The following is a 13436-nucleotide window of genomic DNA, read 5'->3' as shown; positions in this document are numbered from 1 at the left end:
AAAAAAAAAAAAAAAAAAAAGAAAACAGCCCTACTTCAGATGCTTTATGTTTAATGTAGGCAATATGTAAGTCATCATGGTCCTTTTCAAACTACAGCTGGAGTTATCATGGCTTCATGGCTTGGATCAAAAAGGAACCTTCTGAGAATTATCACTCCTAAATAGTTGTTTTGCAATTCTGATGTAGGAGAGTAATAACTGCACTCTTGACAGGACAGGCTCATTCTTGATGGAAGTGAGAGTTCACTTGATTTTCCTTTTTCTTTCTCCAGAAGCTGAAAAGGTAGCTGATCCAAGGAAATGCATATTTTCTGTATTCATCAGTGCAAAGGAGGATTTTTCACTAATGATCTTTAAGAATAGTTTAAGAATAACTTTTGTATTACAGTGTTTCCCTTTATCTGCCCCTGTTCCAATTTCTCCTTTCAGAAAGTTGTTATTCTCACTGCCCATTATCTATGTACTACTCTAGATTTATGGACTTGTTAGGGGAAACTTGCACATATTATCATTTATTTCCATGCCTGGGGCTCTTTCTGGGCATCCTTCCAGAATCTGTGTAAGTGCTTTCAGGAGAACTGTACCATTTTGTTGTCTGTCATTACTACAGGATTTATCTTTAACTGTTTGTCAAAAGCTTAAACTGCCCCTGAGCATAAACGTGGCTTTTCAAAGTAGGTTTTGCTCCTGGCATTACCCAGGTTTGCAGTTTGTCCCCACAAGAGGAACAATGTATTTCTCCCTGTCACACACAATTGTTATGTATCATTGCTCACTTAATTTAATAACTCCCAAAAGTGTACCAAGTGATTTAGAGAAAAATTAGAATGCTGTGGCCTGAGCTTGGCCCGACGTATAAGCCTGCCACAAAATGTGAAACAGACTGAAGCGGTCTGGCTTTGGAACAAGAATCTGACTTTGGTGGATGCACTGGCATTTGACAGTAGAAAAACAAGCAGATAAGAATAAAACTGGTACCTTTCCTGCTTCTGAAACCTGTAAAGAGCATGTTCTTTATCTGCTCTGAATTTCCACTCTCTTCATTAATATTAGTAACATAGATTGGAATTATTATTTGGTGTTGTCTGTCAAAGGATAAATTATAAATGTTAATCTTCTTTGCTTTGTATAATGATTGATTAAGATGCATTAAACGATCTGTGGATGATCTTACTCAGCTTTTTAGTAGCCTTATTTCCAATTAACCAAATTCGCTTTGAAAGTGAAATAGGTATTTAAGCCTATTGATTGTTGGAGTTATTATAAAATAACTCATTGTTGCAAAAAGCTCTCCATCTCAAAGGGAGGGATATATTCTTCACAGTTGGATTTTTAAGACCTTTATATTTTTAATTTTGGGGAAATATTCTTCCATGTCTAGGAAAATTAGCCATGTCTTGTGTTTCTTTTTGAGAGCAATCTAATTTTTTTAAAAGGCAAGCTCTATTTGTTGTGCAGGGTAAGACCAGGAATTGCCTGAATGGTGGAGCAATCAAATATTCCATGCATTGCTCTGCTGCCTGAGGCTAAACTCTCTTGTTTGTCTTTTTTTTTTTTTTTCCTTTTCATTCTGAAGGAAAATGACTGCTTCCTGGAAATACATTCAAGCACTTTGTTCCCTGTAATTTGCTGATTTGACTTTCTGAATCTGTAACTGATCACAGAAGTCAAAAAGTTTTCATGAGCACAAATAAAATTTCAGGACAGAGGATCCCTTCGGTAAAATCTCTTGAATTTCAGGTATTCCACTGAGGAAGAAATTATATCTCCTCTATGTTTGTTATTTCAGCACACATTTCTACAAAACCAAGGGACACTTATAGCTAAAATGCACAGTTTCCAAATAGCATTCCTACTTCTAACTCAACTCAGTTTGAGTTGATTTTTCTCACTGTGTACACCATGGTAGGGGTTGGAGTCTTATACCTTTTATACCTCTTTCTATACAATTTGGGTCTTTTAAATATATGTCTATATTTTTAAGTCAGCTTGACCCCACTGTTTAAATTAAAGTCTGTCCACTGGTGTCATGAGCATGTACAAAAAGGTTGGTATCTTCTCTGATCAGGAAGGGTCTTTCTTTTCTGTAGGAACAGAAGATTACTTATTAACACTTTCTGATCTGGGTTTCATCTTTCCCATGCAATGTTAATACTTTTAATGTAGAAATAAAAGCCTTAGTTAGAGGAAGATTATTTTGTTGTCCATAACTTTCCAACCCCTTTTTACCTGTTGGAAATTGCCCATAAAATGAGATCTGCCATCCCAGTCTCAATAATTTATTGAGGTTTTAGTCACACTGAATTTCCACGGCACAAAACAAGATCCTTTTGCTGTGACTTTTCAGTGAAAAGAGTCACCCAGTTTTGAAGCTTTAATCAATAGATTGGACAAAGCAGAGATGTGGAGTGGGAAGGGATTTAGGTTGAGTATATCTCAAGCTAAGGGAGAGAGAGAAATCGAGATCAGCTTCCCAAGGATTGTGCACATTTATTGCCCTGTGATCATTGGATAGGTGTGGGAAGTAGGTGGAATAGATAACCTTGTGAATGTCTTTCTGCTGAAACTGAAGAGGATCTTTGAGGACTAGCTTAGACTAGGTATTGCTGTGTGAGGTGATTAAAGGGGAAGATTGCTTGGGGAAGATTATTCCAAGGGTTATTGCAGGACTAAAGCAGATCTCTTGATTAGGACTCAGTGTTGAATTTCAAAACATTTCAAAGCCATGTTATCTCTAAACATGCTCTCCTATTCCACCTTCCCCACTCTTTAGTGTAAATGGTTATGTGTATATATGTACTTTGTATACAATATATGTACACACACACACACCCTCTGTATACCACAAGCTGCTGTTGCTATTCCTCTCCTGGGACTGTTCTGCCAACTGTGTTGTGCTTTCCTAATATACAACCACAAGCTGGAGTAGAAGAAACTGATTTTCATTCATGACCTCGACTAATATTTGAACTTACATTTTTCAGGGGTGAAAGGCTAATTCCCTTATTCCGCATAACCCTATGACTAATCCTTTTTAAGATGGAAACCAGAGCCAGAAGAACATAATTGGTTTATATTATTAGAGAGAGCTACCACAATCCCGATGTTTATGTAGCATTCAGGTGCTGTTATCTCTATCCTTCAGCTTGTTTTTTGCAAGCAGCTGCTAGTTTTGTCACAGCCAGAAGGCCTAGATGGGCTGGAAAGGGAGAGATGGACTGGCAGTCAGGAGGCTCTGAAGTCCTGGTGGTGACTGTCCCAAGAATCTATCATGGAACTGGGACTAACTAACTAATTTTGTTTCTTTGTCTCTTTTGTCGCATTAAAATGAGGCTAAGGAAAGTCTGTTATGTACTTCTTGGAAGGGAATTGAGAGTGAATTTGTTAATGTTTTAAAAGAAATTTAATTTTGCTATGCAGCTTATTGTCTTTTTTTAAGTTAATGCAAAGCTGTCACAAATGGTCTAAGCTCCATAAAAACAAGCTTGCAGCTCTCTGCCAACACCAGCAGTAAGGGATGGTCTGCTTCACAGGGCTGACCATGCATGAGCTGAAATTTGGAACCAAGGAATAATTTGGTTTGGTGAATCAAATGAGTTCAAAGCTTAAACACAAATTTTTAAATAAAGATAGAGCTCATGTTTCGTTCTTCACCACCAGTTTCCACCAGTGTTGTCCTCAAGACAATATAAACTGTGCTGTCCTGGCCCTTCTCATGGTGTGCAGGTATCAGCTGAGATGTGAGGTATCACCTGATATCAGTCAGGTGGCTGATACAATATACACAAAGCACAGTTGCAACTTCCTTTTTCCCAAAGGCTTCTCTACCCAGGTTTTGATTTTCACAAAATGTCTGAAAGTATAATAACCTCAAAGCTTGAGGCCAGGACTCAAGTCCAGTACAATTTAGCAAAAGTTTAAAAGTTATAGGGAGGGGCTAAGAATAGGCCAGATATGTTAATAGAAGGCCTGATTATCTTAAGTCAAATTTTCATGGGAAGTTTGGTTACAGTGGTTCTGTAATAGCACGTTTTCATCAAGACTACCAAGAGCTGTGTCCACTTGTTGTTCCTCTCACATATGTTCTTCCGTGCTAGGGAAACAAGAAATGGGACTGGAGCTGAAACGTGATGGACCCCTGGAAATAAAATGTGAGTCAGACTTGGTGATTGCTTGATTAGAATATATAATTTTCTGATAACGACCATCATGCCAACCAAATTAAATCCTGACTGAATTTGTTTTCCCACTATTACCTATGATTCATAGGTAGTGGGTTGACCCTGGCTGGATGCCAGACACCCACCAAAGCTTTTATATCACTCTCCTCCACAGCTGGACAGGATAGAGAACATATAAAGAAGGGTTCATGAAATAAGGTAAGAACCAGGAGAGATCACTCACCAGCTACCATCACAAGAAAGACTCAAATTTGGAATATTATCTAAATTTATTGCCAACAAAATCAGAGCAGAATAAAAAGAAGTAAAATAGACCTTAAAACACCTTCCTCCCACCCTTCCCTCCTTCCCAGCTCTACCTGCTGCACCCCATCATCTCAGGGAGACAGGGAATGGGGGTTATGGTGACTACATAACACATTGTTCATGTCTCTGCTCAGGGAGAGGAGTCTTTCTCCTGCTCCAACATGGAGTGTCTCCCAAAGGAGAGAGTTCTCCATGAAATTCTCCACTGTGAGTCCACCAAACAAGCAACAGTTCTCCACAAACTGTTGCAATGTGTGTCACTCTTCCACGGGCTGCAGTCCTTCAAGACAGGCTGCTCCAGTGTTGATCCCCCACAAGGTACAAGTCCTACCAGGAAATCTTCTCCAGCATGGGCTCCTCTCTCCACAGGTCTGCAGTCCAGGAGCCTGCTCCATCATGGGTCTTCCAGAAGTTCAGAACCTTGTCTCAGGCATCCACTTTCTCCAGTGTGGGGTCCAGCTCCTCCAGGGGCTGCAGGTGGATCTCTGCATCCCTGTGGACCATGGCACCCATGGGCTGCAGCAGCACAGCTGACCCACCATGGCCTGCAGCATGGCTTGCAGGGTAACCTCATCTCTGGTGCCTGGAGCACCTCCTCCCCACCTTCTCCACTGACCTTGAGGTCTGCAGGGCTGTTCCTCTCACATATTGTTGCCCCACTCTTCTCCGGCCACAATTACATCTGTACAATAACTTTCTTTTTTTTTTTTTTAAATGTATTATCATAGAGGCATTATCATAATTTCTAATTGGCCAAGCCCTGGCTAGTGGCACATCTGTCTTGGAGTTGGCTGGCATTAACTTACAGCAGCTTCTCACAGAAGCCACCCGTCGCCTCCTGCTACCAAAACGTGGCTATGCAAACCCAATGCAGCAGGAGTGTGGACCTTTGAATAATTAACTGGACCACCAGTGAGTCAGAAGAAGTGGATTTAGTGGTGCCATTCAGTTGCAATGTAAGATGGATCATGTTTCTCAGGATTGGGAGACAGAACAGTAGATCATGGTGTAAACTGAAAGTTACTGCCTGGATTCATTACTTTGCCTGCTGACCCACTGAATAATCTACCATCTGAGGTATAGCTGCTGTTTAGGGGCAATACTATGTGTCTGTCTTCAGTGGCAAACAACATAAAGGCTAAGCATCACTTCAGTTACTCTAGGAGCATTTAAGAGGGAAAAATTTTTGTGATTGGTTTTAAGAGGAGTAGTGCTCTTCTGATGGCCTTCATTCCAGGTGAGTTTCATCTGTTAAAGTTATTGAGATGGTTTTATGTGTATTAGATCATTCACTGCACTACAGTCTTCTTCTTCTTAATGCTGAAAATTTACATCTAGGTTAGAATTTTATTGTGTCAAGTTCAAAAGAATCTCCAAATATTTTTTTCATCTGTGTGCAGTAATAATCATGCTTTTCTTCTGTCACTCACCTAGCACAAAGGTCAAAATCATTTAGGACAAAGCTATATTTATGGTAAATGTTAATTATTCCACATTGACTGGAATTCATTAACTGTACAAAATGCCTGGAGGTATGTTTGTGGAAGTAGCTCAGAGTTGTTTTTTAACTCAGTATGATTATTACCTCAAACAATAAGAAAGTAAATACCATCGGGGTTGGTATGGCAGGCATGTGGGATATGACTGAAAGCAGAACAACAAAGGAAGAATTCAGGAAGCAATTTGGAACATGCTGTGGTGGCATTATGTTTAAAACTAACATAAGGGAAAGGAGTGTGTCTTCTTTATGAAGAGAAAGTTGGCTGGCAATAGATTAGGGCTGTATGAGTTGTGGAGAAATGGTATGGGTCATGGATAAAAATTTGGAAAGGAAGACAACAAAAATAGCCTCTTTTTCTGCTTTTTAATATTAATTAGTACATTACTGAAAACAGGATACTTGAAAAATGCACTGAGTCATAACGCGTTAGTCAATTCAAACTATCATACTTTTAAGCTTTCACAGAAGAAAAACCAAAACCAGTTCCAAAGTTTAAAGTTAAGGTCTCTAAAGTAGGACATGAAGAACAATAGGATATATAGTACTTTCGATTCAAAATTTCAAAGGGGCCACATTAAAAAACCCACCAGTACAACAATAAGATACAAATTGACAATATGCCATTCTTTGTCAGATGAAACCTAATAATAATTTCCCTACCCACTGGTGTGGGCAAAACTGATCCACTTATGGAACACATCTGTCTGTTAGAGACAGTAAGTGGACAATCACCACTGTGACATAGGGTGACAAAAAAAGTATTGAATTTGGGTATTCTTATTTGTCTGACACATGACTTGGCAACCTTAAGCTGCAGTTTACTGGAATTCTTTTTTTGTCATGTCATAGATTTTCTTTTTTGGAAAAAACTCCAAAAATCGAATACTCTGTCATTCAGAATTATAGACCTTCATGTGGGCTGTCACTGATAGTGAACCTTATGCATTTAAATCTTCTCTACAGCTCTCTTCAAATTGATGACATCACAATTTGTTGCCATTCTCTTTTTGTTTTCATCAGCATTAAATTAGTCTGAAGCTATTGACTTTCATGGCCACTTGATTTCAGCAGAAGATAGAAGAAGCTCAGGAATCTGGGTTTCATTCTAGAGTGTGGAAAAGCTGTGTTTTTAGGGTTCTAACCTTTCAAGCTGATCCATATATATTCCTTTCTGCTCTATCCTATCAAGGTCCTCCCTGTCTTCTTTGGGTGTATCACATCTTGTTCATACTTTAATCTCTTTTTCTACCCACTCATTGCTTCATTCCTGTCTGCTTTCTCAGACCCCTTTGGGAGCTTCTCTGAGATCCCAGGACCTCCCTTTCCTTATGTGCAGGCAGTCTCCTTGCCTAACAAAGCCTGGTTCTCCTTTCAAAACCGTGGGAGTTTTGTTTCACCCTTTCCCCTGCTCCTTTGTCTTCCCAATCTCACCACCCTTTTCTGCTTTAAGATCAATCCATCCTGTATTTTCTTTCTCCCTTGCTGCTGATCCCTTTTTCTCTCCCTTTTCCTCCTTTTTCCCCAGGAGCCTGTCGGTACCTCATGTTACCTTGTCTTACTGCTTTGTTTGCTTTTCATTTCCGAAAGTCTAGCCTAGGCTTCTCGAGCAGGCTGGGCCCTCCACTAGCTTTGGCAGACAGATTGTCCCAGCTGACCAGCTCCTCCTGCTGTGTCCCGTTTCTGACTTGCATTGGATTGATTTTTGTCCTCTCCAGACTTAGTGAAGGAAAATTCCCCTGTGCGTTGTAAGGGTGTTCACATGATTTAAGGGAAATGAGAACTTAGGGGCCTTTTTTTCTCATTTTGTCATAACCCCAGCCCAGTCACTCTCAGGACAGAGGACTTTGGGAAGCAGCTTTCGACTGAACCATGGAAAGATAGGTCAGTGTGAGCAGCATGGAGGGGATGAAATACATTCAAACACTCTGCTAAGGTGGTATTTGCGATAGTCACAGGGTGGAGAGAGAAAAATCTCTGCAGTTTTGGGAGGATTCTCCCACCTGGGATTCCCCCATTTTAATCAGCATTAGAACTTGACAAAAGCTTATACATCTTAAAGGAGAATAGAAGCTATGGACAAGACTGCCCTGTAACTTTGGAGACAACATGACATTAGTTTAAAATTTGGGTCCAAGCAGCTCAGTTCCATAGGATGCATCAGCAGTGGGGGCATGGTGGAATTTGGATATTTTATTCAGGGTCTGTAGCAGATGGGTTGGTGAGCTTTGAGATTACTTACTGCATCTTCTGGGAAAAGGAAGCTTGAGAGAACAGCAGCTCCAGATCATTCTCTCCCAAATGTCTGCCCAACCATGTCTGTGATCTTCAGTCTTAGATCCATATATGTGTATGTCTTTCTGCTTTGTAATTATAAACTTTTTTTTCTTTTTTGGTCACCCTTTGGGACAAACTGAACCTTTTCTTTGGGTCAGTTTTTTAGTAGGCATGATTACCATTTCTTGGCATCACAGTCCTTCTGCCTCAATATTTATAGTAGTTTCTTCATTCCCAAATTTGTGTCTCAATGTTTGAAGAAGCTTTCATAATTTTACAGGAATTTCCTTTCTTAAAAACTTTCCAATCTTGCTTTTTTTTTTTTTTTTTTTTTTTTTTTTTTTTTTTTTTTCTCTTATTCCACGCTAGCATAATTTTAGAAACTCTTTTAAGGACTTCCTCAGGGACCCTTGAAATTACAAACATTTTCCTGTCTTTTCCCCTGTGTTTGAAACATGATGGCTCACACTGTTATGTAAGTTCCCTGTTTCAGTCTTGCCTTTATGATTGTGGAGGCTGTATTTTTTCAGAGACCATGGGACCAAGTAGTTGAAGCTGGAGGAGGATAGTCTAATGGGTCTAGTAGGAATGGCAGCATTTATACTACTTTGCGCAGTCCTAACTAAAACTGTGTCACGGAAACATGGCCAAGCAATGAAAAGAAACACTAATTGGAAAGGTTAGGAGCATGCTGGAAGGCCTTAGAACAGTTTGGGTTGGATGGTGGTAAACTTCCCAGTCTGGCCATTCATGACACTCTCAGGCAGTCACGTTCTCAACACCAGAGGCTGGGACTGAAGCCCCTTCACAGCAGGCAGCATCAGTGACCCAATGGGACCTTTTCTGACTCCAGACACACCCCACACTCACACACAGGCAGACCAGGTTTCCTTACTGCAGATTTCAACCCCAGAGTTGACCTCAGGTTTTCCATAACAGAGTTCCATAAATTGCTTTATTCCATAAAGCAATTTATTAACGGTGCAGCAATACAGAAACAACCGAAGCTGGTGCCTTCGAGAAGGGACCCTGAACAAAGGAACCCCTGGGGCTGTTATACCCCCACAGTCCAAGTCTCAGGTCTTCCTCCAGATACTTCTGATCCTAATGTGTTTCTAAGTGTCTGGTCACCTGGATGGGCCACAGGTCCCCACGTCTTTTGTTATGCAACTGTCAGGAGTTCACGGCTTGGGCTTAAAATGTCTGTCCCCATCTTCCAGGTAGGACCACTTAAAGTATTGAAAGACTACAGTAAGGTCTCCCTGGAGTCTTTTCTTCTGGCTAAACCATTTAATCTCTCTCAGCCTTTCTTCATAAGAGATGTGCTCTGGGCTGCTGAGCATCTTCTCAGCTGCTCTCCTACATGTTCTTCTTGTGTTGGGACCCCAGAACGGGACACAGCACTGCAGGTGGAGTCTCATGAAGGCAGAATGAAGAGTCAGAATCCCCTCCCTCGTCCTGCTGCTCATGCTGCTTTAATACAGCCCAGGATATGATAGGCTCTCTGTGTTGCCTGCTTATGTCCAGCCTGCCATCCACCAGCACTCCTAGGTCTAAGATATGCTCTTATTCATTGAAATAAAATCTTGTCTTACTGGACAAGAGACTTGAAAGGTTTCAAAAGAAAGGAAAAATTAACCAAACACTGCTGTGTTATAGGAGTCTCCTGGTTTTGTAACTCTTACAGAAATACTGACATTTGTAATGCCTGCAGGAGTGCTCTTCTTGTTACTTCTATGTTGTGATGAGGTTTTGGCACTTGAGTAATAGCACCTATAAGCCTTAATCTGCACTTTGCTAGTTCTGACTACTTGTATTTCTGGTACTGCTACATCATGCCAGACATCAAGTTTAAAGCAGAATTGTTAACAACTTTAGTTGTTCGGAGGAAAAAAAATAAAATGTTAGACTGAAATAAAGGATATGCCTCTGAAATTTATGTTTGTGTCAGCAAAGTCTTTCTAAAATTCACGTTTATATTAAAGCAAATGTTTTACTGGGACCAAGTTCTCACTAATAGTTTTTAATACTGAGACTCTAAATTATTTTACTTGAGGTCAGAATCAGGACAGGGCAACAGATCTTCTTCAAGGCTTTCACTTTTTCCTGTTGGTTTTGTGATGTGAGAACTTGCAAAAGTCCTAGGGTAGCCCATTGATATCTTCTAGTACTGGTTATGTACCAGCCTGCTAAGCTTTGAATTGCTGTCGTCCACATAATTTGCACAGTCACCAGAATTATCCTGATCATTCTTCAGCCATCAAGTCCAACTCAGCTCACCTTCTAAATATCCTTAGCATTTGTTGCAATTTATTAAAATTCACCCCAAAATTTACTGGCCTATTATAACACACATTTGCAATAATTTCATTCATAAGTGTTATTTTAAAATGTATGTAGAAAGAAATAATAGCCTTCCATAGAGTTTGCAGTAAATGTTCACATACATACATATTATAAATTAGTTTACGGTAGCTTGGGCAAAAACACACACAAAGACCATTGCAGTCTGCATAAGCAATTACAGATTGATTGGATATGGATGGGACAATTCCAGAGTCACTCTTGATCGCTTTTGGAACAGAAAGCTGTTGTCTTCCTAAGTAATGCCTGCCTTGCCCTGATGTTTGCTGTCCTCCTTCTGTAAAAACTATCCAGAAAATTCCATCTTTTGTTCTACCCCAGGTCCGTGATTTTATTCACAGTTATTTTAAAAAGTCTTGGCTGTAGCACTATATAAACATGCAGTCTTTTAAAATACAGCTCTTACTTTTGTGTATCTGACTGATTCACCTTTGCTTTTCAGCACTTGGAATAGTAAGTCCTATAAATAGACAAAATCATATCCATGTGCAGTTTTATATTACATACACACTTTTATGAGTTGATGATCAATTAATCATATTCTTATTAATAGAATAAGATATATCCTTCATCAGTGACAACACCAGACAAGGCAACTGACCTATAAAAGTATTACATCTATCCTGTTTCAGATTTGACAATAAAATGAAATTAAAATCAAGTGAAATGGAGTCAAGCAACTTATAATTAAATATACTCGTAGTATGAATAGATTCCTTTTCTGTTCTACCTCTGGCAGATAAAGCAGAATGGATTGTTATTAATAGTTATCCAAGTTACTCCAGCTTAAAGATTGTTATTAATAGTTATCCGAGTTACTCCAGCTTAAGGGTTGTTATTAATAGTTATCCGAGTTACTCCAGTTTAAGTATCTCTCTGCAAAGGATTTTCTAGTGATCTTAAAGGCCTGATTAACAGAGTGTTTACTTTTTCATTTCATGCAATTCATCACCTAAGATGGCTATACTATTTTTTCTATGTACTCAATTAATTCTTATTATGCATTTCTTATGTATTATTTATAACTGATAGGTTATAAATATTTGTTTTATCTTAAATTAGTAGTGCTTATATATGCATAGGCTTCTACAACATTTCCTTTTGTTTAGCTGTTTTTTTGATGCACATTTTGTGTTTGGTTTTTTTTTTAATTTTTTTTTTTTCATTTCCTTATCTGTACTCTGGAAAAAATACTGGTTTTCACATGTCACTTAAAATCAGACACTATAGTGTTAACTTTGGTATTCAAGAGGTAGATCTCTCCAAGTTCAGATGAAATAGCTAATATCTCTCTCTCCCATTGAAAGGTCACACCTAATCCACCATCCTTTCAACTGTTAATTACTGACATGTGCTATGTAGCACTTTGTTGGTGTTTGTCCTTTTTATTTTTCTGTTGATTTTATAGACAATGGACCCCCCCCCCCCCCCCAGATTTCTTTCATGCACCTCCTCATATGCCTCAATGAATTTAACAATACTCAGTGAATTTGAATGTCTCATTTTCATTCTAATTGTATTGCATTTGTTTGTCTGGTTCTGCAGTTTCAAACATTTTAGCTACTCTAGCAGCTAGATATTCTTTTGTATGATATTCTTCCAAAACTGTTCAGAGTAAGTGTTGGAGGAGACTTGGAGCTGATGCTGCCTTTTCTTTTGTTGTTTTCTGCTTCTGGGATTTGTACCATATTTGGCTCTCCTATTCATACAATGCTTCACTCTTATCCCTCTTTCTTAAGTCCAATTGCTGCAGGTCATCGTTAGCAAATGTTAAAGCCCTGACTCATTCCTGTGTTTATTATCTCTCTGAGCCTTTTGTTCATCTCTCAAAATTTTCCTTGCTTATTGGAACCTCTGTGTTAATTCAGCCAAAGTAGTGGTTCCCAGTCTAATTCAGTGCTTGCTGCTGCTCTAGCTGGGTTCCCCTGCTGCTACCCTAATGGTTTTCCCCCATTTAACCCATAATTCCACAAAGGTATGCCTGTTAAGAGCACTGTCTTTTTTCTAACTGGTTTAATTTACTTGGAATTTCAGTTCCTTGTGATAGCAATTTGCTGTCCCATCCCCATTCCTTCCCATTTACTACAGTATTGTTGCTCAAAAGAGCTATTGGTTTCCTCTGCATGTCTGTCAGAGCTGGATTTGGAATAATGCACAGTGTGGTGAATAATAATGCAGCTGTGGTGAGTTCCTCTCCAGTTTCACCAGCACAGTTATTATTATCAGTCCCTATCCTGGATTTGTCTGGATCACTATATCTCTCTTCATCCTGGTGTTTCAGATGTCCCAAAGAGCTGTAGCAAACCTGTTCTGACTTTGAAACTGTGCTTACAGGGCTGCTGTGTGTTTCACTCATCCTTTAAGGTCAGCCCTGGCAGAAGAAAAGTGGGAGTCAGTAACCTCTCTGATCCCAGAATTAAAATCTGCACTTCTGGTACTGTCTTCTGGTTTTCTCTCATTTCTCTACCTGTCACTGACCATTCCAGGAGATTTACTTGGCCATTTGAGTTTACACGGTAAAGAAACAGCCTTCTGCTTTTTCATTCCCATCTGCTAAATCTGACTCTTCTTTGGCAAATTCTTCCAAATTTTAGCCTGTTATTCTAAAATGTCTCCTCAGACCATGGTCATTTGAGTACGCTTGAGCAGTTGCCACAGAGTATCCTGGGAAGTAGTGGCATCCTCACAATGAGGCTTATCCTGTTCCAGTCCAACAGCATTGCAGGGATGCTCTCAAACCTGGATACATGTGCAACACTGAGTTGTGCAGCAGCTTCAGGCAGATGTTCGGTCCAGCCTGAGCACTGTCT

This window comes from Taeniopygia guttata, chromosome 1, assembly GCF_048771995.1.
Source record: "Taeniopygia guttata chromosome 1, bTaeGut7.mat, whole genome shotgun sequence".
NCBI lineage: Eukaryota > Metazoa > Chordata > Aves > Passeriformes > Estrildidae > Taeniopygia > Taeniopygia guttata.
Note: the sequence above shows the minus strand (reverse complement) of the source record.